Below are 23,481 nucleotides of genomic sequence, written 5' to 3'. Positions count from 1 at the left end.
AGCTCGTTACCTGTATAAAAGACACCTGGGAGCCAGAAATCTTTCTGATTGAGAGGGGGTCAAATACTATTTCCCTCATTAAAATGCAAATCAATTTATAACATTTTTGACATGCGTTTTTCTGGATTTTTTTGTTGTTATTCTGTCTCTCACTGTTCAAATAAACCTACCATTAAAATTATAGACTGATCATTTCTTTGTCAGTGGGCAAATGTACAAAATCAGCAGGGGATCAAATACTTTTTTCCCTCACTGTAAGGTGTATTCAAAGTATATTTGTTTTGCTCTTTATCTAATATATTAATAATATACTTAAGTACATTTTTTCTTCTTCTCCAATTTAGATAATTTAAAATGTATTTAATACACTTAAATGCTAATAAAATACAATTGACATTAAATGCATTCAATGTATTTAAAATTGTTCCAATTTAGATCATTTTAAATATAGACTACCGGTCAAATGTTTTGGAACACCTACTCATTCAAGGGTTTTTCTTTATTTTTACTATTTTCTACATTGTAGAATAATAGTGAAAACATCAAAACTATGAAATAACACAAATGGAAAATTGTAGTAACCAAAAAAGGAGTTAAACAAATCAATATATATTTTATATTTGAGATTCTTCAAATAGCCACCCTTTGCCTTGATGACAGATTTTCACACTCTTGGCATTCTCTCAACCAGCTTCATGAGGTAGTCACCTGGAATGCATTTCAATTAACAGGTGTGCCTTCTTAAAAGTTAATTTGTGGAATTTATTTCCTTCTTAACGCGTTTGAGCCAATCAGTTGTGTTGTGACAAGGTAGGGGGGGGGGTATACAGAAGATAGCCCTATTTGGCAAAAGACCAAGTCCATATTATGGCAAGAACAGCTCAAATAAGCAAAGATCAACTTTGGTCCTTTGGTCTGGTCCAAATTGGAGAGTTTTGGTTCCAACCACCGTGTCTTTGTGAGACGCAATGTGGGTGAACGGATGATCTCTGCATGTGTATTTCCCACGTAAAGCATAGAGGAGGAGGTGTTATGGTGTGGGGTGCTTTGCTGGTGACACTGTCTGTGATTTATTTAGAATTCAAGGCACACTTAACCAGTATGGCTACCACAGCATTCTGCAATGATACGCCATCCATCTGGTTTGGGCTTAGTGGGACTATCATTTGTTTTTCAGCAGGACAATGACTCAACACACCTCCAGGCTGTGTAAGGGCTATTTTACCAAGAAGGAGAGTGGAGTGCTGCATCAGATGACCTGGCCTCCACAATCCCCTGACCTCAACCAAATTGAGATGGTTTGGGATGAGTCGGACCGCAGAGTGAAGGAAAAGCAGCCAACAAGTGCTCAGCATATGTGGGAACTCCTTCAAGATTGTTGTAAAAGCATTCCAGTTGAAGCTGGTTGAGAGAATGCCAAGTGCGTGCAAAGCTGTCATCAAGGCAAAGGGTCGCTATTTGAAGAATCTCAAATATATTTTGATTTGTTTAACACTTTTTTGGTTACTAAATGATTCCATATGTGTTATTTCATAGTTTAGATGTCTTCACTATTATTCTACAATGTAGAAAATAGTGCAAAATATTAAAACAAAAACTTGAATGAGTAGGTCTTCTAAAACTTTTGACCGGTAGTGTACTTAAGTATATTTATCACACACCTCTTTAAATATATTCAAATATATTAAGGAAGTATGATTTAAGTATATTTAAATATATTTATTTTTCGCTTGGGTTAATCAGATGGGAGCTCTTAAAACTGCTCAATTGTCAGTTATTAAAGAGCTCAGGTTTATAAAGTTTACAAAGGTAGACAGTATACAATACAATTCCAATAGTGTTGCAATGTAGGCTTCTTATACAATTGAATCCTTATTCAACTCTATTTGAGGAGGCATTATATTTCTAAAGGTGACCTGAGGCTCAGACAGACATGTTTGGGAGATCCCTGTCTTTGAGTGCCCATGTCCCCTCCGGCTCTCTGCAGGTACAACAACAGACCCAGAGTACAGTAAGGGTGCTTGCCAAGGCCAATGACGTCATTGTCTATCCCCCTGGATCAATGAAGATGTTCGATCAGGCTCTTACATTTTTACATTTTACATTTTACATTTTAGTCATTTAGCAGACGCTCTTATCCAGAGCGACTTACAGTTAGTGAGTGCATACATTTTCTTGAGGAAGAGGTCTCTTCTGTAAAACATGTAAAACATCTGAAATAGACAGACAGGCAGACAGACTGGCAGAGAGACGGCAGGCTGACAGACAGCGCCAGACAGTAAATGTGTGTGTCAGCTCCTTATTAACTAAGGAATTCCAGTGGCATCTGTGTGAGAGGACAAACTTTCTCTAAGAAAACATCCCAAACGCCCTATAACTTTTTGCTATAAAACACTGTCAACCAGTGCATGGCGATCAATTCCAATGAGTTTTGTATGCAGGATGAATACAATATTAACTTTCCACAATACAATTCCTCCAAACTGCACCACCTGCTGGTCGAATCCTATAGTACAGTATCACTTGGCTGAGCAGAGGTAATTTAGTAGAAAAATAACCACTACATGTGCTGTGTTTACAAGATCATCTTCAAAATAAATATATTATTGTTTATGTCTGACAATAGATTATTATTCTACATTTGATTTTCTCTCCTTTTTACAAGTTTTTATTTACTGAATTTACAGATTTTGGGGGGGTTTCAATAGAATGAAACTGTTATTTTCTATAGATATCAGATTTAAAATTGTATCAACATATATTTGATGTTAGTTCTTTAAGGGTATGGCGATACAAGGATTAATGATGGAAGCCGCAGCATATCAGTGTACAGTGCAGTGCTCTCTCAAAACCCACAGCCCTCAGTGCATTCTAAACTGTCAAGATAGCACTGCAATTGGAATGACAAATTGAGTGAGAAATTAGAATATGTCTTATTTTGGGACATGAGAACTCAGTAACCCCTGCAGCCTGTCAACATTCCTAATATACTTACACCAAGTTATCTTTGCCCTGTTATCTTCCAGTTTGTAATCGAAAAATAGGTCTTAGTACTTGATTTACCTCTATGACTACATTGCAGCAAAGCATTGGCTGTAACATAAACCAATACCTGTGCAGTGTGTGACTATCAAGCACTAATTCATCCTTATTTATTGCCATAATGAATGTACACTACATCTACAGAGGGTAAAAACTCCACCATGCTGTGTGAGTCATCATAGTTGATGTCTCATGCAGGTTAATCCAGGTATCTTAATTTGATCACCCTTTTGCAGGACAACTTTCCTGCAGTGCAGGAAATATAAAACTTGTAGTGTATTTGAGGTTTAAAAAGGCTTCTGAAGTTTGTAATTTCCACTTTGAAATTTCAGATTTGATTTTCCCTTACGAAAAATGTATCAACTCCTCCAAAAATGTAGATTAATTATAATTATAATAATTCACATTTCCTGTTGCTGCATAATTTTGTTCTTGCTGGAGAAACCTGGCTCAAATTACGATCCTACATCTATCTGTAAACTAAGCCGTTGCTCCTGTGTATTGAGCAAAGCCATTGGCTGAACCCCTTCTTTTATCCCCCATAATTTGGGGGTCAGGAGTTCTGTGGTACTCTGGCCCACAGTACTTGACATACTGTAAATTGAGTGTAACATCATGTTTGAGGTAGCTGGCTAATTGAATGAGCAATGGAGGATCAAGGCACTTGTCTCACTTACTTGCCGAGTGTTCTGGGTTCACCCAAAGTAATGGATCTCAGTGACCAGGCCTCCATGCTCTCTGAATAACACTCATAAGGCATTGAATATGCCTCATTTATCTAACCTTTTTTTTTATGCTTGAAAAATGGAAGTAGTGGGTCCAGAAATCATTTGCAAACTAAAGAACAATGACTAAACACTCACGCATTGTTACAGCATTAATATACTAAGTGCCACAATTAGATTAGTTGAATTTTTGTGAATGATCCCTTATGTGTGCTTGAAGTTCAAGACTAAACAACTACCTAGGTAAGGATTCTGGGACAGGCAATGAAAGGGTGAGAGAGACCCAGTGATAGAGGCCTGACATGGAGCCAGGCACTCCCTACTAAATGTACGACAGATGAGTTGTGGGGGCCAGCAGGGGTACACAACAGATCCCATAAACAGTTGTGCTGCAGATAACAGATCAGGCAATCTTTTTTTAAACGACGGGGGAGACTTTAAAGTTTCCAAGGTGTACCATTCCAGGTAACAACAACTATATATTTTGAAATATATGCTGATCTGAAAATTAAGCAAGTAGAATTGGTTAGTAGGTTAAAACAGGACAAAACAAATGAGTAGAGCGGTCATGTGCAAAAGGAATAAAGCTGTGCTATAATGAGAATAAGAGCACCTCCTCCCAGCTGCCCACTGGACTGAGGCTAGGAAACACTATCACCACCGATAAATCTACAATAATCGAGAATTTCAACAAGCATTTTGCTACGGCTGGCCATGCTTTCCACCTGGCTACCACTACCCCGGCCACCAGCTCTGCACCCTCTGCTGCAACTTGCCCATGCACCCCCCACTTCTCCTTCACACAAATTCAGACAGCTGATGTTCTGAAAGAGCTGCAAAATCTGGACCCCTACAAATCATCTGGGCTAGACAATCTGGACCGTTTCTTTCTAAAATTAGCAGCCGAAATTGTCGCAACCCCTATTACTAGCCTGTTCAACCTCTCTTTTGTAACGTCTGAGATTCCCAGAGATTGGAAAGCTGCTGCCGTCATCCCCCTCTTCAAAGGGGGTGACACTCTAGATCCAAACTGTTATAGACCTATATCCATCCTGCCCTGCCTTTCGAAAGTTTTTAAAAGCCAAGTTAACAAACAGATCACTGACCATTTCGAATCCCACCGTACCTTCTCCGCTATGCAATCCGGTTTCCGAGCTGGTCATGGGTGCACCTCAGCCACGCTCAAGGTCCTAAACGATATTATAACCGCAATCGATAATAGACAGTACTGTGCAGCCGTCTTCATCGACCTGGCCAAGGCTTTCGACTCTGTCAACCACCACATTCTTATTGGCAGACTAAATAGCCTTGGTTTCTCAAATGACTGCCTCGCCTGGTTCACCAACTACTTCTCAGATAGAGTTCAATGTGTCAAATCGGAGGGCCTGTTGTCTGGACCTATGGCAGTCTCTATGGGGGTGCCACAGGGTTCAATTCTCGGGCCGACTCTTTTCTCTGTGTATATCAATGATGTCACTCTTGCTGCTGGTGACTCTCAGATCCACCTCTACGCAGACGACACCATTTTGTATACATCTGGCCCTTCATTGGACACTGTGTTAACAAACCTCCAAACGAGCTTCAATGCCATACAACACTCCTTCCGTAGCCTCCAACTGCTCTTAAACACTAATAAAACTAAATGCATGCTCTTCAATCGAACACTGCTGGCATCCGCCCACCCGACTAGAATCACTACTCTCGGCGGGTCTGACCTAGAGTATGTGGACAACTACAAATACCTAGGTGTCTGGTTAGACTGTAAACTATCCTTCCAGACTCACATTAAGCATCTCCAATCCAAAGTTAAATCTAGAATCGGCTTCATATTTCGCAACAAAGCCTCCTTCACTCATGCTTCCAAACATGCCCTCGTAAAACTGACTATCCTACCGATCCTTGACTTCGGTGATGTCATTTACAAAATAGCCTCCAACACTCTACTCAGCAAATTGGATGTAGTCTATCACAGTGCCATCCGTTTTGTCACCAAAGCCCCATATACTACCCACCACTGTGACCTGTACGCTCTTGTTGGCTGGTCCTCACTACATATTCGTCGCCAAACCCACTGGCTCCAGGTCATCTATAAATCACTGCTAGGCAAATCCCCGCCTTATCTTAGCTCATTGGTCACCATAGCTGTCAACGCGTGCTGTAGGTGGGTGCAGTGGTGGAATCAAACGCAGGACACAGACGGATAATCCAACAGACTTTAGTGATCGCCAAACACGTCAATAGGTCCACTCTTGCCCGAAGGCGAAATACGCACGAAGGCGAACAAAACAAAAGCGCACAAACAGGTGCGTAAATACTCCAACAGTGGAGGGAAGCTCAACCGAGCGAAATACAGGAAACACGCCCGATACACGACTGACAAAAATCAATAACACACAACACTAGACAAACACAACGAGAAACTTATAGAACACTAATTAGGCTTAAACAAGAACAGGTGTGACCACAAACAGACAAAAGCAAACGAACATGAAACATACAACGGTGGCAGCTAGTATTCCGGAGACAACGAACGCCGAAGCCTGCCCAAACAAGGGAGAGAGGCAGCCTCGGCCGAAACCGTGACAGTACCCCCCCCTTGACGCGCGGCTCCAGACGTGCGCCGACTCCGGCCTCGGGGACGACCCGGAGGATGCGGAGCAGGGTGCGTCGGGCGCCCACGATGGAATTCCGTCAGGAGAGACGGGTCCAAGATGTCTCTCCTCGGCACCCAGCACCGCTCCTCCGGACCGTACCCCTCCCACTCCACTAAATAATAAATAATAATAATATGCCATTTAGCAGACGCTTTTATCCAAAGCGACTTACAGTCATGCGTGCATACATTTTTTTTGTGTATGGGTGGTCCCGGGGATCGAACCCACTACCTTGGCGTTACAAGCGCCGTGCTCTACCAGCTGAGCTACAGAGGACCACTAGATACTGGAGACCCCCCATCCGACGTCTCGAATCCAAGATGGACCTCACAGTGTACGCCGGTGCCCCCTCGATGTCCAATGGGGGCGGAGGAGTCTCCCTGATCTCACTTTCTTGGAGTGGGCCAGCTACCACCGGCCTGAGAAGGGACACATGGAACGAGGGGTTAATACTTTTATATTCAACAGGCAGTTGTAATTTGTAACACACCTCGTTCAACCTTCCCAGGACTTTATGGCCCTACAAACCGCCGACCCAGTTTCCGACAGGGCAGGCGGAGGGGCAGGTTTCTGGTAGAGAGCCAGACTCGATCACCAGGTGCGTACACGGTCCCTCACTGCGGTGGAGATCGGGCGCTCGCCTTATGACGTCGGAGGGCCCGCTGCAGGTGGACGTGTGCAGCGTTCCATGTCTCCTCCGAGCGCCGTGCCCACTCATCCACCGCAGGAGCCTCGATCTGGCTCTGCTGCCAAGGTGCCAGAACCGGCTGGTAACCTAGCACACATTGAAAAGGGGTTAGGTTAGTGGAGGAATGGCGTAGGGAATTCTGGGCCATCTCGGCCCAGGGAACGTACCTTGCCCACTCCTCCGGCCGGTCCTGGCAGTATGTTCTAAGAAACCTACCCACATCCTGGTTCACGCGTTCCCACCTGCCCATTACTCTCCGGGTGGTAACCCGAGGTGAGGCTCACCGAGACCCCCAACCGCTCCATAAAGGCTCTCCAGACCCTGGAGGTAAATTGGGGACCCCGATCAGACACAATATCCTCGGGTACCCGTAGTGCCGGAACACATGGGTGAATAGTGCTTCGCGGTTTGCAGGGCAGTAGGAAGGCCCGGCATGGGGAGCAAACGACAGGCCTTAGAAAACCGGTCCACAACGACCAGTATAGTGGTGTTCCCCTGTGAAGGAGGAAGGTCAGTAATGAAATCCACCGAGAGGTGAGACCATGGTCGTTGTGGAACGGGCAGAGGTAGTAACTTACCCCTAGGCAGATGTCTAGGCGCCTTACACTGGGCGCACACCAAGCAGGAGGAAACATAAACCCTCACATCCTTCGCCAACGTGGGCCACCAGTACTTGGCACTAAGACAGTGCACTGTCCGGCCGATACCAGGATGTCCAGAGGAGGGTGACGTGTGAGCCCAATAGATCAATCGATCCCGATCCTCGAGCGGAACGTACTTCCCGACCCTCAGGGCATTGCGGTGGACTAGGGTCGGTGCGTAACGCCCCGCTCGAGCTCAGCATCGACCTCCCACACTACCGGTGCCACCAGACACGACTCCGGCAATATGGGAGTGGGCTCCACGGACCTCTCCTCCGTGTCATACCGCCGAGACAGCGCATCTGCCTTACCGTTCTGTGACCCAGGGATGTACGTGATCTTAAATGTAAACCTGGTCAAGAACATATTCCATCTTGCCTGGCGAGGTTCAGCCTCGCTGCCCGGATGTACTCCAGGTTACGGTGGTCCGTCAAAATGAGGAAAGGGGTGTTGAGCCCCCTCAAGCCAGTGCCTCCACACCTTTAGGGCCTGTACCACGGCTAACAGCTCCCTGTCCCCTACGTCATAGTTCCGCTCCGCCGGACTGAGCTTCTTAGAATAAAAAGCACAGGGGCGGAGTTTAGGTGGCGCGCCAGACCGTTGTGAAGCACGGCTCCTAGACCGGCCTCTGACGCGTCCACCTCTACCTGGAACGGCAAAGAGGGATCCGGATGCGCCAGCACCGGGGCCGAGGTAAACAGGTCCTTCAGCCTCCCAAACGCCCTGTCCGCCTCGGCCGACCACTGCAGACGCACCGACCCCCCTTCAAAAGAGACGTGATGGGAGCTGCCACCTGTCCAAAACCCCGGATAAACCTCCTGTAGTAATTTGCAAACCCCAAAAACTGCTGCACCTCCTTCACAGTGGTTGGTGTTTGCCAATTACGCACGGCCACACCCGGTCTACCTCCATCTTCACCCCTGACGCAGACAACTGATACCCCAAAAAGGAGACCGACTCCTGGAAAAACAGACACTTCTCTGCCTTAACATACAGGTCGTGCTCCACCAGCCTCCGCAACACTCGGCGCACCAGGGCCACATGCTCGACACGGGTAGGCGAGTACACGAGAATGTAATCTATGTACACAACCACCCCCTGCCCCTGCATGTCCCTGAAGATCTCATCCACGAATGATTGGAAAACTGACGGAGCATTCATCAACCCGTATGGCATGACCAGATACTCGTAATGGCCCGAGGTGGTACTAAAGGCTGTCTTCCATTCATCGCCCTCCCTGATGCGCACCAAGTTGTACGCGCTCCTGAGATCTAATTTAGTGAAGAAGCGCGCCCCATGCAATGACTCAGTCATGGTCGCAATCAGCGGGAGTGGATAACTGTACTTCACCGTAATCTGATTGAGACCACGGTAATCGATGCACGGGCGCAAACCACCATCCTTCTTCTTCACAAAAAAGAAACTCGAGGACGCAGGGGAAGTGGAAGGCCGTATGTATCCTTGTCTCAGAGATTCGTCTATGTAGGTCTCCATAGCTTTTTTCTCCTCTTGAGACAGAGGATACACATGGCTCCGTGGGAGCGCAGCTCCTGCCTGGAGGTCTATCGCACAATCTCCCTGCCTATGGGGCGGCAACTGCGTCGCCCTCGACTTACTAAACGCAATAGCCAAATCCCCATACTCAGGGGAACGTGCAATGCGGGCACCTGGTTTGGACTCTCCACCGAGGTAGCCCCTACGGAAACGCCTAAACATCTACCCACACACTGGGCAGACCACTCCATCAGAGCCCTCTCCTGCCACGAAATAGATGGGTTATGGGTACTCAACCAGGGCATGCCCAGCACCACCGGATACGCAGGAGAGTCAATCAGAAATAGCTGAATCATCTCCTGATGACCCCCCCTGCGCACACATCCTAAGTGGCGCAGTGACCTCCCTGATCAAGCCCGCACCCAACGGACGACTATCTAGGGCATGAACGGGGAAAGGGACATCAACAGGAAGAAGGGGAATCCCTAAAGCTAAACAAAACTTCTTATCAATAAAATTCCCAGCCGCGCCTGAATCTACCAGCGCCTTATGCTGGGAATGAGGTGCTACCTGTGGAAAACGCACAGGTATACAGAAATGTGCAACAGAGAGCTCTGGGTGAGTGGGGCGCCTACTCACCTGGAAGGAATCCCCAGTGCGGGACCTGTCGTCCTCTCCCCTAGGAGGCCATCCCCAGCACCTAGCCGCGGTGTGTCCTCCCCGACCACAGTTGGTGCAGGGGATGGACCCCCTAGTAAGCCGACCCCTCCTCTCTCTAGCGCCAGCGCCCCGAGCTCCATGGGGCACGGCTCGGAGGCGCTGGAGGGTGAAATGGACGGACCCCCTCGGGACGTCCACGGGTAGCTAGCAGGTTATCCAGCTTGATGGACATGTCGACCAACTGGTCGAACGTGAGGCTGGTGTCCCTACAGGCCAGCTCCCGACGGACGTCCTCTCGTAGACTACATCTGTAGTGATCGACGAGAGCCCGATCATTCCACCCTGCATCTGCCGCTAGAGTACGGAATTCGAGGGCGAACTCCTGAGCACTCCTCCTCCCCTGCCGGAGGAAGACCAGACGCTCCCCCGCCGCTTTCCCCTCCGGGGATGGTCAAACACCGCCCCTGAAGCGGCGGGAGAACTCTCGTAGGTTATGGTGTCCGCGTCGATCCTCCTCCACTCCGCGTTGGCCCATTCCAACGCCTTCCCGGACAGGCAGGAGATCAGGGCGGACACGCTCTCATGTCCCAAGGGCGCCGGGTGCACGGTGGCCAGGTACAGCTCCACCTGGAGAAGGAAACCCTGGCACCCAGCCGCGGTTCCATCGTAAGCCCTCGGGAGCGAGAGTCGGACTCCTCGGGGTTCCGGTGCGGGAATAGGCTGACTGGCCGATGGTGCTGGCAGGGCGGGTGGCGGTGGAGGCGTCCCCCAGCCTCGGATGGTGGTGATCACCTCCTGCAGTGCGGTCCCCATCTGCAGGATCTGGTCACCTTGTTCCCGGACCCTGTCCTCCAGTGTCGCCTGGGCTGCTGCGGCTCCTGCTGATTCCATTTAAAAGGTGTGTTATTCTGTCAACGCGTGCTGTAGGTGGGTGCAGTGGTGGAATCAAACGCAGGACACAGACGGATAATCCAACAGACTTTAGTGATCGCCAAACACGGCAATAGGTCCACTCTTGCCCGAAGGCGAAATACGCACGAAGGCGAACAAAACAAAAGCGCACAAACAGGTGCGTAAATACTCCAACAGTGGAGGGAAGTTCAACCGAGCGAAATACAGGAAACACGCCCGATACACGACTGACAAAAATCAATAACACACAACACTAGACAAACACAACGAGAAACTTATAGAACTCTAATTAGGCTTAAACAAGAACAGGTGTGACCACAAACAGACAAAAGCAAACGAACATGAAACATACAACGGTGGCAGCTAGTATTCCGGAGACAACGAACGCCGAAGCCTGCCCGAACAAGGGAGAGAGGCAGCCTCGGCCGAAACCGTGACAATAGCAACACCCACCCGTAGTATGCGCTCCAGCAGGTATATCTCAATCTCTATGATAAAAATTACAGACCTCTACATGCTTTGTAAGTAGGAAAACCTGCAAAATCGGCAGTGTATCAAATACTTGTTCTACCCACTGTATATACAGGGTCAGTGCCAGTATCAAATTTACAATGTGCAGGGATACTGGAGTAGTTGAGGTAGATATGTACATGTAGGCAGGGGTTAGGAGAAAGTGAATGGTATCAGGATAAATAATACAAATAATAGTAAACATTATAGCAGCAGCATAAGTGGTGGGTGGGTGTGTGCGTGGTGGTGAGTGCCTTCACACCCCTTGACTTTTTCCACATTTTGTTGTGTTACAAAGTGGGATTAAAATGGATTTAATTGTAATTTTATGTCAACGATCTACACAAAATACTCTAATGTCAAAATGGAAGAAAAATTCTAAATTTGGCAGCGATTACAGCTGTGACTCTCTAAGAGCTTTGCACACCTGGATTATATAATATTTGCACATTATTATTTTAAAAATTCTTCAAGCTTTGTGAAATTAGTTGTTGATCATTGCTACACAGCCATTTTCAAGTCTTGCCAGAGATTTTACAGTTGAAGTCGGAAGTTTACATACACCTTAGCCAAATATATTTAAACTTAGTTTTTCACAATTCCTGACATTTAATCCTAGTAAAAATTCGCTGTTTTAGGTCAGTTAGGATCACCACTTTATTTAAAGAATGTGAAATGTCCGAATAATAGTAGAGAGAATGATTTATTTCAGGTTTTAATTATTTCATCACATTCCCAGTGGGTCAGAAGTTTACATACACTCAATTAGTATTTGGTAGCATTGCCTTTAAATTGTTTAACTTGGGTCAAACTCGGGTAGCCTTCCACAAGCTTCCCACAATAAATTGGGTGAATTTTGGCCCATTCCTCCTGACAGAGCTGGTGTAACTGAGTCAGGTTTGTAGGCCTCCTTGCTCGCACACCCGCTTTTTCAGTTCTGCCCACAAATTTTCTATAGGATTGAGGTCAGGGCTTTGTGATGGCCACTCCAATACCTTGACTTTGTTGTCCTTAAGCTATTTTGCCACAACTTTGGAAGTCTGCTTGGGGTCATTGTCCATTTGGAAGACCCATTTGCGACCAAGCTTTAACTTCCTGACTGATGTCTTGAGATGTTGCTTCAATATATCCACATATTTTCCTTCCTCATGATGCCATCTATTTTGTGAAGTGCTGCAGCAAAGCACCCCCACAGCATGATGCTGCCACCCCCGTGCTTCACAGTTGGGATGGTGTTATTCAGCTTGCAAGCATCCACCTTTTTCCTCCAAACATAACGATGGTCATTATGGCCAAACAGTTCTATTTTTGTTTCATCAGACCAGAGGACATTTCTCCAAAAAGTATGATCTTTGTCCCCATGTGCAGTTGCAAACCGTAGTCTTGCTTTTTTATGGCGGTTTTGGAGCAGTGGCTTCTTCCTTGCTCAGTGGCCTTTCAGGTTATGTCGTTATAGTACTCACTTTACTGTGGATATAGATACTTTTGTACCTGTTTCCTCCAACATCTTCACAAGGTCCTTTGCTGTTGTTCTGAGATTGATTTGCACTTTTCGCACCAAAGTACGTTAATCTCTAAGAGACAGAACGCGTCTCCTTCCTGAGCGGTATTGCGTACTATTGTTTGTACAGATGAACGTGTTACCTTCAGGCATTTGGAAATTGCTCCCAAGGATGAACCAGACTTGTGGAGGTCTACAAAAAAATGTCTGAGGTCTTGGCTGATTTCTTTTGATTTTCCCATGATGTCAAGCAAAGAGGCACTGAGTTTGAAGGTAGGCCTTGAAATACATCCACAGGTACACCTCCAATTTACTCAAATGATGTCAATTAGCCTATCAGAAGCTTCTACAGCCATGACATAATTTTCTGGAATTTTCCAAGCTGTTTAATGGCACAGTCAACTTAGTGTATGTAAACTTCTGACCCACTTGAATTGTGATACAGTGAATTATAAGTGAAATAATCGGTCTGTAAACAATTGTTGGCAAAATTACTTGTGTCATGCACAAAGTAGATGTCCTAACCGACATGCCAAAACTATAGTTTGTTAACAAGACATTTGGGGAGTGGTTGAAAAACAAGTTTTAATGACTGCAACCTAAGTGCATGTAAACTTCCGACTTCAACTGTATACAGACCCTTTGCTATGAGACTCAAAATTGATCTCCGGTGCGTCCTGTTTCCATTGATACCCCTTAAGATGTTTCTACAACTTGATTGGAGTCCACCTGTGGTAAATTCAATTGATTGGATGTGATTTGGAAAGGCACACACCTGTCTATATAAGGTCCCACAGTTGACAGTGCATGTCAGAGCAAAAACCAAGCCATGAGGTTGAAGGAATTGTCCGTAGAGCGCCGAGACAGGATTGTGTCGAGGCAGAGATCTGGGGAAGGGTACCAAAATATTTCTGCAGCATTGATGATCCCCAAGAACACAGTTGCCTCCATCATTCTTAAATGGAAGAAGTTTGGAAACACCAAGACTCTTCCTAGAGCTGGCCGCCCAGCCAAACTGAGCAATCGGGGGAGAAGGGCCTTGGTCAGGGAGTTGACCAAGAACCCAAAGGTCACTCTGACAGAGCTCTAGAGTTCCTGTGTGGAGATGGGAGAACCTTCCAGAAGGACAATCATCTCTGCAGCACTCCACCAATCAGGCCTTTAAGGTATAGTGGCCAGACGGAAGCCACTCCTCAGTAAAAGGCACATTACAGCCCACTTGGAGTTTGCCGAAAGGCACCTAAAGACTCTCAGACTATGAGAAACAAGATTCTCTGGTCTGATGAAACCAAGATTGAACTCTTTGGCCTGAATGCCAAGTGTCACGTCTGGAGGAAACCTGGCACCATCCCTATGGTGAAGCATGGTGGTGGCAGCATCATGCTGTGGGGATGTTTTTCAGAGGCAGGGACTGGGAGACTAGTCAGGATCGAGGGAAAGATGAACGGAGAAAAGTACAGATAGATCCTTGATGAAAACCTGCTCCAGAGTACTCAGGACCTCAGACTGGGGCGAAGGTGCACCTTCCAATAGGACAACGACCCTAAGCACACAGCCAAGACAAAGCAGGAGTGGCTTCGGGACAAGTCTCTGAATGTCCTTGAGTAGCCCAGCCAGAGCCCGGACTTGAACCCGATCGAACATCTCTGGAGAGACCTGAAAATAGCTGTGCATCAATGCACCCCATCCAACCTAACAATGCTTCAGAGGATCTGCAGAGAAGAGTGGGAGAAACTCTCCAAATACAGGTGTGCCAAGCTTGTATCATCATACCCAAGAAGACTCAATGCTGTAATCGCTGCCAAAGGTGCTTCAACAAAGTACTGAGTAAAGGGTCTGAATACTTATGTAAATGTAATATATCAGTTTTATTTAAATTGTTCATGATGGGGTATTGTGTGTAGATTGCTCAGGATTAATTACTTTTTTTAATCAATTTTAGAATAAGGCTGTAACGTAACAAAATGTGGAAAAAGTCAAGGGGTCCCGAGTGGCGCAGTGGTCTAAGGCACTAGAGATCCTGGTTCGAATCCAGGCTCTGTCGTAGCCGGCCGCGACTGGGAGGCCCATGGGGCGGCGCACAATTGGCCCAGGGTAGGGGAGGGAATGGCCGGCAGGGATGTAGCTCAGTTGGTAGAGCATGGCGTTTGCAACGCCAGGGTTGTGGATTCAATTCCCCCACGGGGGGCCAGTATGAAAAATAAAATAAACAAATAATGTATGCACTCACTAACTATGAGTCACTCTGGATAAGAGCGTCTGCTAAATGACTAAAATGTAAATGTCTGAATATTTTCCAAAGCACTGTGTATTTGGCCTTGGGTTTTACGTTATTGTCCTGCTGAAAGGTGAATTTGTCTCCCAGTGTCTGTTGGAAAGCAGACTGAATCAGGTTTTCCCCTAGGATGTTGCCTGTGCTTAGCTCTATTCCGTTTATTTTTATCATAAAAAAACTCCCTAGTCCTTGCCAAGCATACCCATAACATGATGCAGCCACCACCATGATTGAAAATATGAAGAGCAGTACTCAGTGATGTGTTGGATTTGCCCCAAACATAACGCTTCGGATTCATTTCTTTGCCACACTTTTTGCAGTTTTACTTTAGTGCCGTATTGCAAACAGGATGCATGTTTTTGAATATTTGTATTCTGTTGATCCATCCTCAGTTTTCTCCTATTACCGCCATTAAACTCTGTAACCGTTTTAAAGTCACCATTGGGCTCATGGGGAAATCCCTGAGCGTTTTCCTTCCTCTATGGCAACTGAGTTAGGAAGGACGCCTGTATCTTTTTAGTGACTGGGTGTATTGATACACTATCCAAAGTGTAATGAATAACTTCACCATGCTCAAAGGGATATTCAACGTCTGCTTTTATTTAAATTATTACCCATCTTTACCCATCTTTCCTGCGAGGCATTGGAAAACCTCCCTGGTGTTTCTGGTTGAATCTGTGTTTGAAATTCACTGCTCGACTGAGGGACCTTAGAGATAAATGTATGTGTGGGGTACACAGATGAGGTTGTCATTCAAAAATTATGTTTCAACACTATTATTGCACACAAATTGAGTCGATGCAACTTATTATGTGACGTGTTAAGCACATTTTTACTCCTGAACTTATTTAGGCTTGCCATAACAAAGGGGTGGAATACTTACTGACTCAATACATTAAAGCTTTTCATTTTTATATTCATTTGTTAACATTTCTTAAACATTATGGGGTATTGTGTATAGGCCAGTTACAAAAAGCTCAATTTAATCCATTTTCAATTCAGGCTGTAACACAACAAAATGTGGAAAAGGTCAAGGGGTGTGAATACTTTCTGAAGGCACATGTGTGGGTGTTAATGTGAGTGTGTGTGTGTGTGTGTGTGTGTGTGCAAGAGTGTCAGTGTAGGCGTGTGTGAGTGTGTTGGTAGAGACCTGGGAGTATGCATATAGTCAGTGCATATAGTCTTTGGTGGGGGTGGGCAGCTATTGTCTATACAGTGAGGGAAAAAAGTATTTGATCCCCTGCTGATTTTGTACGTTTGCCCACTGACAAAGACATGATCAGTCTATAAATTTAATGGTAGGTTTATTTGAACAGTGAGAGACAGAATAACAACAAAAAAATCCAGAAAAACGCATGACAAAAATGTTATAAATTGATTTGCATTTTAATGAGGGAAATAAGTATTTGACCCCTCTGCAAAACATGACTTAGTAATTGGTGGCAAAACCCTTGTTGGCAATCACAGAGGTCAGACGTTTCTTGTAGTTGGCCACCAGGTTTGCACACATCTCAGGAGGGATTTTGTTCCACTCCTCTTTGCAGATCTTCTCCAAGTCATTAAGGTTTCGAGGCTGACGTTTAGCAACTCGAACCTTCAGCTCCCTCCACAGATTTTCTATGGGATTAAGGTCTGGAGACTGGCTAGGCCACTCCAGGACCTTAATGTGCTTCTTCTTGAGCCACTCCTTTGTTGCCTTGGCCGTGTGTTTTGTGTTTTGGGTCAGGGAAGGAGGTTCTCACCCAAGATTTGACGGTACATGGCCCCGTCCATCGTCCCTTTGATGCGGTGAAGTTGTCCTGTCCCCTTAGCAGAAAAACACCCCCAAAGCATATTGTTTCCACCTCCATGTTTGACGGTGGGGATGGTGTTCTTGGGGTCATAGGCAGTGTTACGTTCCCCAGTTTCTGTGTTGTAGGTTGTGTATTTTCATGTATGTATTTCAGGAAATGGGTTCCTGAAATTCCCCAACAAGCAGCTGATTGGTCAATGAACATTGATGATTGGAGAGCTGACCCTGCGCCCTCGTCAGGACGCAGCTGTCTCCAATTACCAACTCCTTCTGAAGCTATATAAGCCCCAGTTCTGTTGCTCAGAAGAGGAAAAAGGGGAACCAGAATTGCTGAGAGTTACAGCTTGTTGGTTGTATGCTAAGAGTTTGGTATGTACTGTGTTGTTGTTGCTCTGAGAACCAATTGTAATGTTTTGTGTTAGTTTGTGGCTCAGAGTTTCTTTAATGTCCTGAGTTAGTTTTTTTCTCAGGTTTTTGTTGTGAACCAGTTTGTGCTATTTTTGTTTCATTTGTTCCCAAGGGGGGAAGGGGAAGGCACCTAGGGAGTGCTTAGGCAAGAGGCCCGCGGGCATACATTACCTGTAGAAGTTGACTGTCTATGCACACTAGGAAAGACCTGGGCGGACCATCCCTTGTATTTTAGAGTTAGTGCACCAGGTGGTGCTAGTTAAGTAAGTAGTGGGTAGGCAGGTAAGGTAGGAGAGGGGGCTTTGATATTTACTTTCTTTGCTTTGGTTCCGTCCAGCCCCTTTTCCCCAAACTTACAGTGCGAAGGAATAAATTCCCTGTTAACGGTATTCTCTGCCTTTTGTCATCCTTACTCACACCTACAGTCCCATACCTCTTTCACACCACGTAGAGTTGAGTTGTAGCAGGGTGTTGCGTTCCCTCTTCCGAGAGGCGTGCGTAACATAATGGGGGCTCGTCCGGGATTTCATTAAACCCACCGGACCCTGCTGCACTGAGCTCTCTGAGTTGTGATTGAGGTGTGATGGTAGGTTTTGAGTTTGGGTGACTTGTTTAGTTTGTGTGTATTCAGGAGGCTGCTGTATACAAGATGGCTGCCTCAGCCATCTCCAAGTTCATTGAAGCGCCCTCTGTTGATAGTTTGGTGAGGTTTCGGAAAACAGATCTTTACGCTATTGCTCACCATTATGGAATTGTTGTCCCTGAGAAAGCCCTAAAGGCGGAGCTTTTGGTGCTAGTCAGGGAGGGTTTAATGAGAGAGCGAATTCTCTCATTTCAAGATAAGGAGCGGGAGGCTTCAGGAGAGGAGACGGGTAGACCTTCCGATGCCAAGTCGGAGGACAGGACGGAGGAAGGGGTTGCTCGTACCCCCTTTACATTGCCCCGATTCGATCCTTTATCTTCTGCTTCAGGTCGTTCAAGCGGGACCGCTAGGCTAAAGGTGAGGCTGGCCCGGTTAGAAATGGAGCAAAAAGATAAAGAGAGACAGATGCAGTTAGAACTTGAAATAAGGAAAATGGAAATTGAAAAGGAGGTGAGAATCCGACAACTGGAGCTAGACGCTGTCTTCAGTGCGACTCCACAAACTGCTTATCATCAAGCCCACTTTGATGTAAGTAAAAATATAGCGTTAGTCCCTCCATTCCGAGAGTCGGAAGTTGATTCCTATTTCTTTGCTTTTGAGCGTGTGGCTGCTGCGCTACATTGGCCACGCAAGGTTTGGCCGCACCTGTAACAATGTAAATTGTCTGGGAAAGCCCAGGAAGTAGTAGCTGCTCTCTCCCTGGAAGACAGTTTACAGTATGATACAGTTAAAACTACTGTGTTGCGGGCTTATGAGTTGGTGCCTGAAGCTTATAGACAGCGCTTCAGGAACCACAAAAAAACATCTCACCGTACCTTTGTTGAGTTTGCAAGGGACAAAGAGTCTCTGTTTAATCGCTGGTGTTCAGCCAGCAAAGCTAACACCTTTGCTGATATTCGGGAGTTGATGCTGTTAGAGGATTTTAAAAGCAACCTCCCTGATAGAATTGTAGTTCATTTAAATGAACAGAAAGTGGTGACATTGGCCCAGGCAGCAGTGTTAGCAGATGAGTACGCTTTGACACACAAGACTGTCTTTGGTGCGCCTCATTTTGAAGACCGAATGATTACATCATCAGTGCCTCGTTCAGGTCGCTTTTCCTCTGACAACCCTAAGCCTTTTCATGAAAACCGTGAATGTTTTTACTGTCACCAAAAGGGTCATGTGATTGCGGACTGCCCGGTTTTGAAAAATAAACCGAAACAGTCCCAGTCACCGTCCCCAAAAATGAAAAGTATGGGTTTAGTCAAGTCTTTGGCTCGTCCGTTGGACCGAGTTATTGATTCAGCATTTGAGAAACCGGATCCTGTCTATGCTCCGTTTATATTTGCCGGTTGTGTTTCCTTAACTGGAGAACAAGCTGATCAAAAACCCATTCAAATCTTACGAGACACCGGGGCGGCGCAGTCAGTAATGGTTACTGATGCTTTACCCTGGTCTCATGAAACATATTGTGGCTCGCATGTCATATTACAGGGGATCGAGACAAAAACAGTACATGTACCATTACACTGGGTCCACTTAGTGTCAGACTTGGTATCAGGATGTTTCTGAGTTGGTGTAGTGTCTACACTGCCAGTAAAAGGAGTTACATTGTTACTAGGGAATGATATTGCTGGTGGTAACGTCACTCATGTGTTAGAGGTAGTAGACAACCCAGAAATCAGAATTGCAGATGATAAGCTGGTTCAAGCATTTCCACATGTTTTTCCAGCTTGTGTGTTAACGAGGGCACAATCTCGCAAGCTAGGAGATGTGGTGGATTTGGCTAGTTCCATTTTTGAGAAGGTTGAGGTAGAAGACAATGCACCTAGTATTCCTTCTGCTATGCCGACAGTTTTTACTCCCGTAAAAACTAAGGCAGGGGAAAGTGAAATCGCGCCCCAATTACATTACATTATTTTGTCTGTCACCCCTGAGAAGGTGATTGAATGTCAAAAGAGAGACATTCTTCGCAAGTGTTTTACTTAGGTAATGTCCATTGAGGAAGCTAAAACTAAGGAGAACGCTTCTTTAACCCTCAATTTGGCCATGTGTGAGTTTGGGAAGGCTACTGTGACTTACTTAGGGAAACAAGTGGGACGAGGTCAAGTGCGCCCAGTAACTGGCAAAGTGGAAGCAATTGTTGCTTTTCCTGCTCCCACGAATCGCCGCCAGTTCCGCAGATTCCTGGGGATGGTAGGGTACTATCGTACATTCTGTAAGAATTTATCGACGGTAGTAGCTCCCCTTACATCTCTGCTTAGTCCTAAGGTACCATTTATGTAGTCCCAGGACTGTAAGTATGCTTTTGAGTCCGCTAAAGCGCTACTTTGTAGTGCCCCAGTGCTTGCCGCCCCCAATTTTGACAAACCTTTTAAGTTGGAGGTAGACGCTAGTATAGTGGGGGTGGGTGCGGTTCTCTTGTAGGAAGATGAAGATGGAGTGGATCGACCCGTCAGTTTCTTCTCCCCCGTATGTTCAACTCGTGTCAGTCAAGGTACTCCACAATTGAACAGGAGACGCTGGCTTTATTGTTAGCCTTACAGTTCTTTGAGGTATATGTGGGCTCCAGTGCCTTGCCTGTTATGGTCTTCACGGACCATAATCCATTGGTGTTCTTAAAGCAAATGTACAATCAGAACCGCCGCCTTATGCGGTGGGCTCTGATTGTACAAGGATATAATGTACAGATAGCCTATGTGAAGGGCTCGGCAAATGTGGTTGCCGACGCCCTATCACGGGTTTAATAACTGGGTATGCGTTGGTTTTTGTTATTGCAAACTGTATGTTTGCATTTTTTGTGGTGGGCGTGTTACGTTCCCCAGTTTCTGTGTTTTAGGTTGTGTATTTTCATGTACAGTGGGGAAAAAAAGTATTTAGTCAGCCACCAATTGTGCAAGTTCTCCCACTAAAAAGATGAGAGAGGCCTGTAATTTTCATCATAGGTACACGTCAACTATGACAGACAAATTGAGGAAAAAAATCCAGAAAATCACATTGTAGGATTTTTAATGAATTTATTTGCAAATTATGGTGGAAAATAAGTATTTGGTCACCTACAAACAAGCAAGATTTCTGGCTCTCACAGACCTGTAACTTCTTCTTTAAGAGGCTCCTCTGTCCTCCACTCATTCCACCTGTAATAATGGCACCTGTTTGAACTTTTTATCAGTATAAAAGACACCTGTCCACAACCTCAAACAGTCACACTCCAAACTCCACTATGGCCAAGACCAAAAAGCTGTCAAAGGACACCAGAAACAAAATTGTAGACCTGCACCAGGCTGGGGAAGACTGAATCTGCAATAGGTAAGCAGCTTGGTTTGAAGAAATCAACTGTGGGAGCAATTATTAGGAAATGGAAGACATACAAGACCACTGATAATCTCCCTCGATCGGGCCCACGCAGATCTCACCCGTGGGGTCAAAATGATCACAAGAACGGTGAGCAAAAATCCCAGAACCAAGGCGGGGACCTAGTGAATGACCTGCAGAAGAGCTGGGACCAAAGTAACAAAGCCTACCATCAGTAACACACTCACGCCAGGGACTCAAATCCTGCAGTTTCAGACGTGTCCCCTGCTTAAGCCAATGCATGTCCAGGCCCGTCTGAAGTTTGCTAGAGTGCATTTGGATGATCCAGAAGAGGATTGGGAGAATGTCATATGGTCAGATGAAACCAAAATATAACTTTTTGGTAAAAACTCAACTCGTCGTGTTTGGAGGACAAAGAATGCTGAGTTGCATCCAAAGAACACCTTCCTACTGTGAAGCATGGGGTGGAAACATCATGCTTTGGGGCTGTTTTTCTGCAAAGGGACCAGGACGACTGATCCGTGTAAAGGAAAGAATGAATGGGGCCATGTGTCGTGATTTTTGAGTGAAAACCTCCTTCCATCAGCAAGGGCATTGAAGATGAAACGTGGCTGGGTCTTTCCAGCATGACAATGATCCCAAACACACCGCCCGGGCAACGAAGGAGTGGCTTCGTAAGAAGCATTTCAAGGTCCTGGAGTGGCCTAGCCAGTCTCCAGATCTCAACCCCATAGAAAATCTTTGGAGGGAGTTGAAAGTCCGTGTTGCCCAGCGACAGCCCCAAAACATCACTGCTCTAGAGGAGATCTGCATGGAGGAATGGGCCAAAATACCAGCAACAGTGTGTGGAAACCTTGTGAAGACTTACAGAAAATGTTTGACTTGTCATTGCCAACAAAGGATATATAACAAAGTATTGAGAAACTTTTGTTATTGACCAAATACATATTTTCCACCATAATTTGCAAATAAATTCATTAAAAATCCTACAATGTGATTTTCTGGAATTTTCTTCCTCATTTTGTCTGTCATAGTTGACGTGTACCTATGATGAAAATTACAGGCCTCTCTCATCTTTTTAAGTGGGAGAACTTGCACAATTGGTGGCTGACTAAATACTTTTTTTCCCCACTGTATGTATTTCAGAAAATGGGTTCCTGAAATTCCCCAACAAGCAGCTGATTGGTCAATGAACATTGATGATTGGAGAGCTGACCCTGCGCCCTCGTCAGGACGCAGCTGTCTCCAATTACCAACTCCTTCTGAAGCTATATAAGCCCCAGTTCTGTTGCTCAGAAGAGGAAAAAGGGGAACCAGAATTGCTGAGAGTTACAGCTTGTATGCTAAGAGTTTGGTATGTACTGTGTTGTTGTTGCTCTGAGAACCAATTGTAATGTTGTGTTAGTTTGTGGCTCAGAGTTTCTTTAATGTCCTGAGTTAGTTTTTTTCTCAGGTTTTTGTTGTGAACCAGTTTGTGCTGTTTTTGTTTCATTTGTTCCCAAGGGGGGAAGGGGAAGGCACCTAGGGAGTGCTTAGTCAAGAGGCCCGTGGGCATACATTACCCGTAGAAGTTGACTGTCTATGCACACTAGGAAAGACCTGGGCGGACCATCCCTTGTATTTTGGTTAGTGCACCAGGTGGTGCTAGTTAAGTAAGTAGTGGGTAGGCAGGTAAGGTAGGAGAGGGGGCTTTGATATTTACTTTCTTTGCTTTGGTTCCGTCCAGCCCCTTTTTCCCAAACTTACAGTGCGAAGGAATAAATTCCCTGTTAACGGTATTCTCTGCCTTTTGTCATCCTTAGTCACACCTACAGTCCCATACCTCTTTCACACCACGTTGAGTTGTAGCAGGGTGTTGCGTTCCCTCTTCCGAGAGGCGTGCGTAACAGGCAGCATTCCTCCTCCTCCAAACACGGCGAGTTGAGTTGATGCCAAAGAGCTCGATTTTGGTCTCATCTGACCACAACACTTTCACCCAGTTCTCCTCTGAATCATTCAGATGTTCTTTGGCAAACTTCAGACTGGGCCTGTTTATGTGGTTTCTTGAGCAGGGGGACCTTGCGGGCGCTGCAGGATTTCAGTCCTTCACGGCGTAGTGTGTTACCAATTGTTTTCTTGGTGACTATGGTCCCAGCTGCCTTGAGATCATTGACAAGATCCTCCCGTGTAGTTCTGGGTTGATTCCTCACCGTTCTCATGATCATTGCAACTCCACGAGGTGAGATCTTGCATGGAGCCC

The sequence above is a fragment of the Coregonus clupeaformis genome, chromosome 7 (genome assembly GCF_020615455.1).
Source record: "Coregonus clupeaformis isolate EN_2021a chromosome 7, ASM2061545v1, whole genome shotgun sequence".
Taxonomy (NCBI): domain Eukaryota; kingdom Metazoa; phylum Chordata; class Actinopteri; order Salmoniformes; family Salmonidae; genus Coregonus; species Coregonus clupeaformis.
This window is presented reverse-complemented; position numbering follows the sequence as displayed.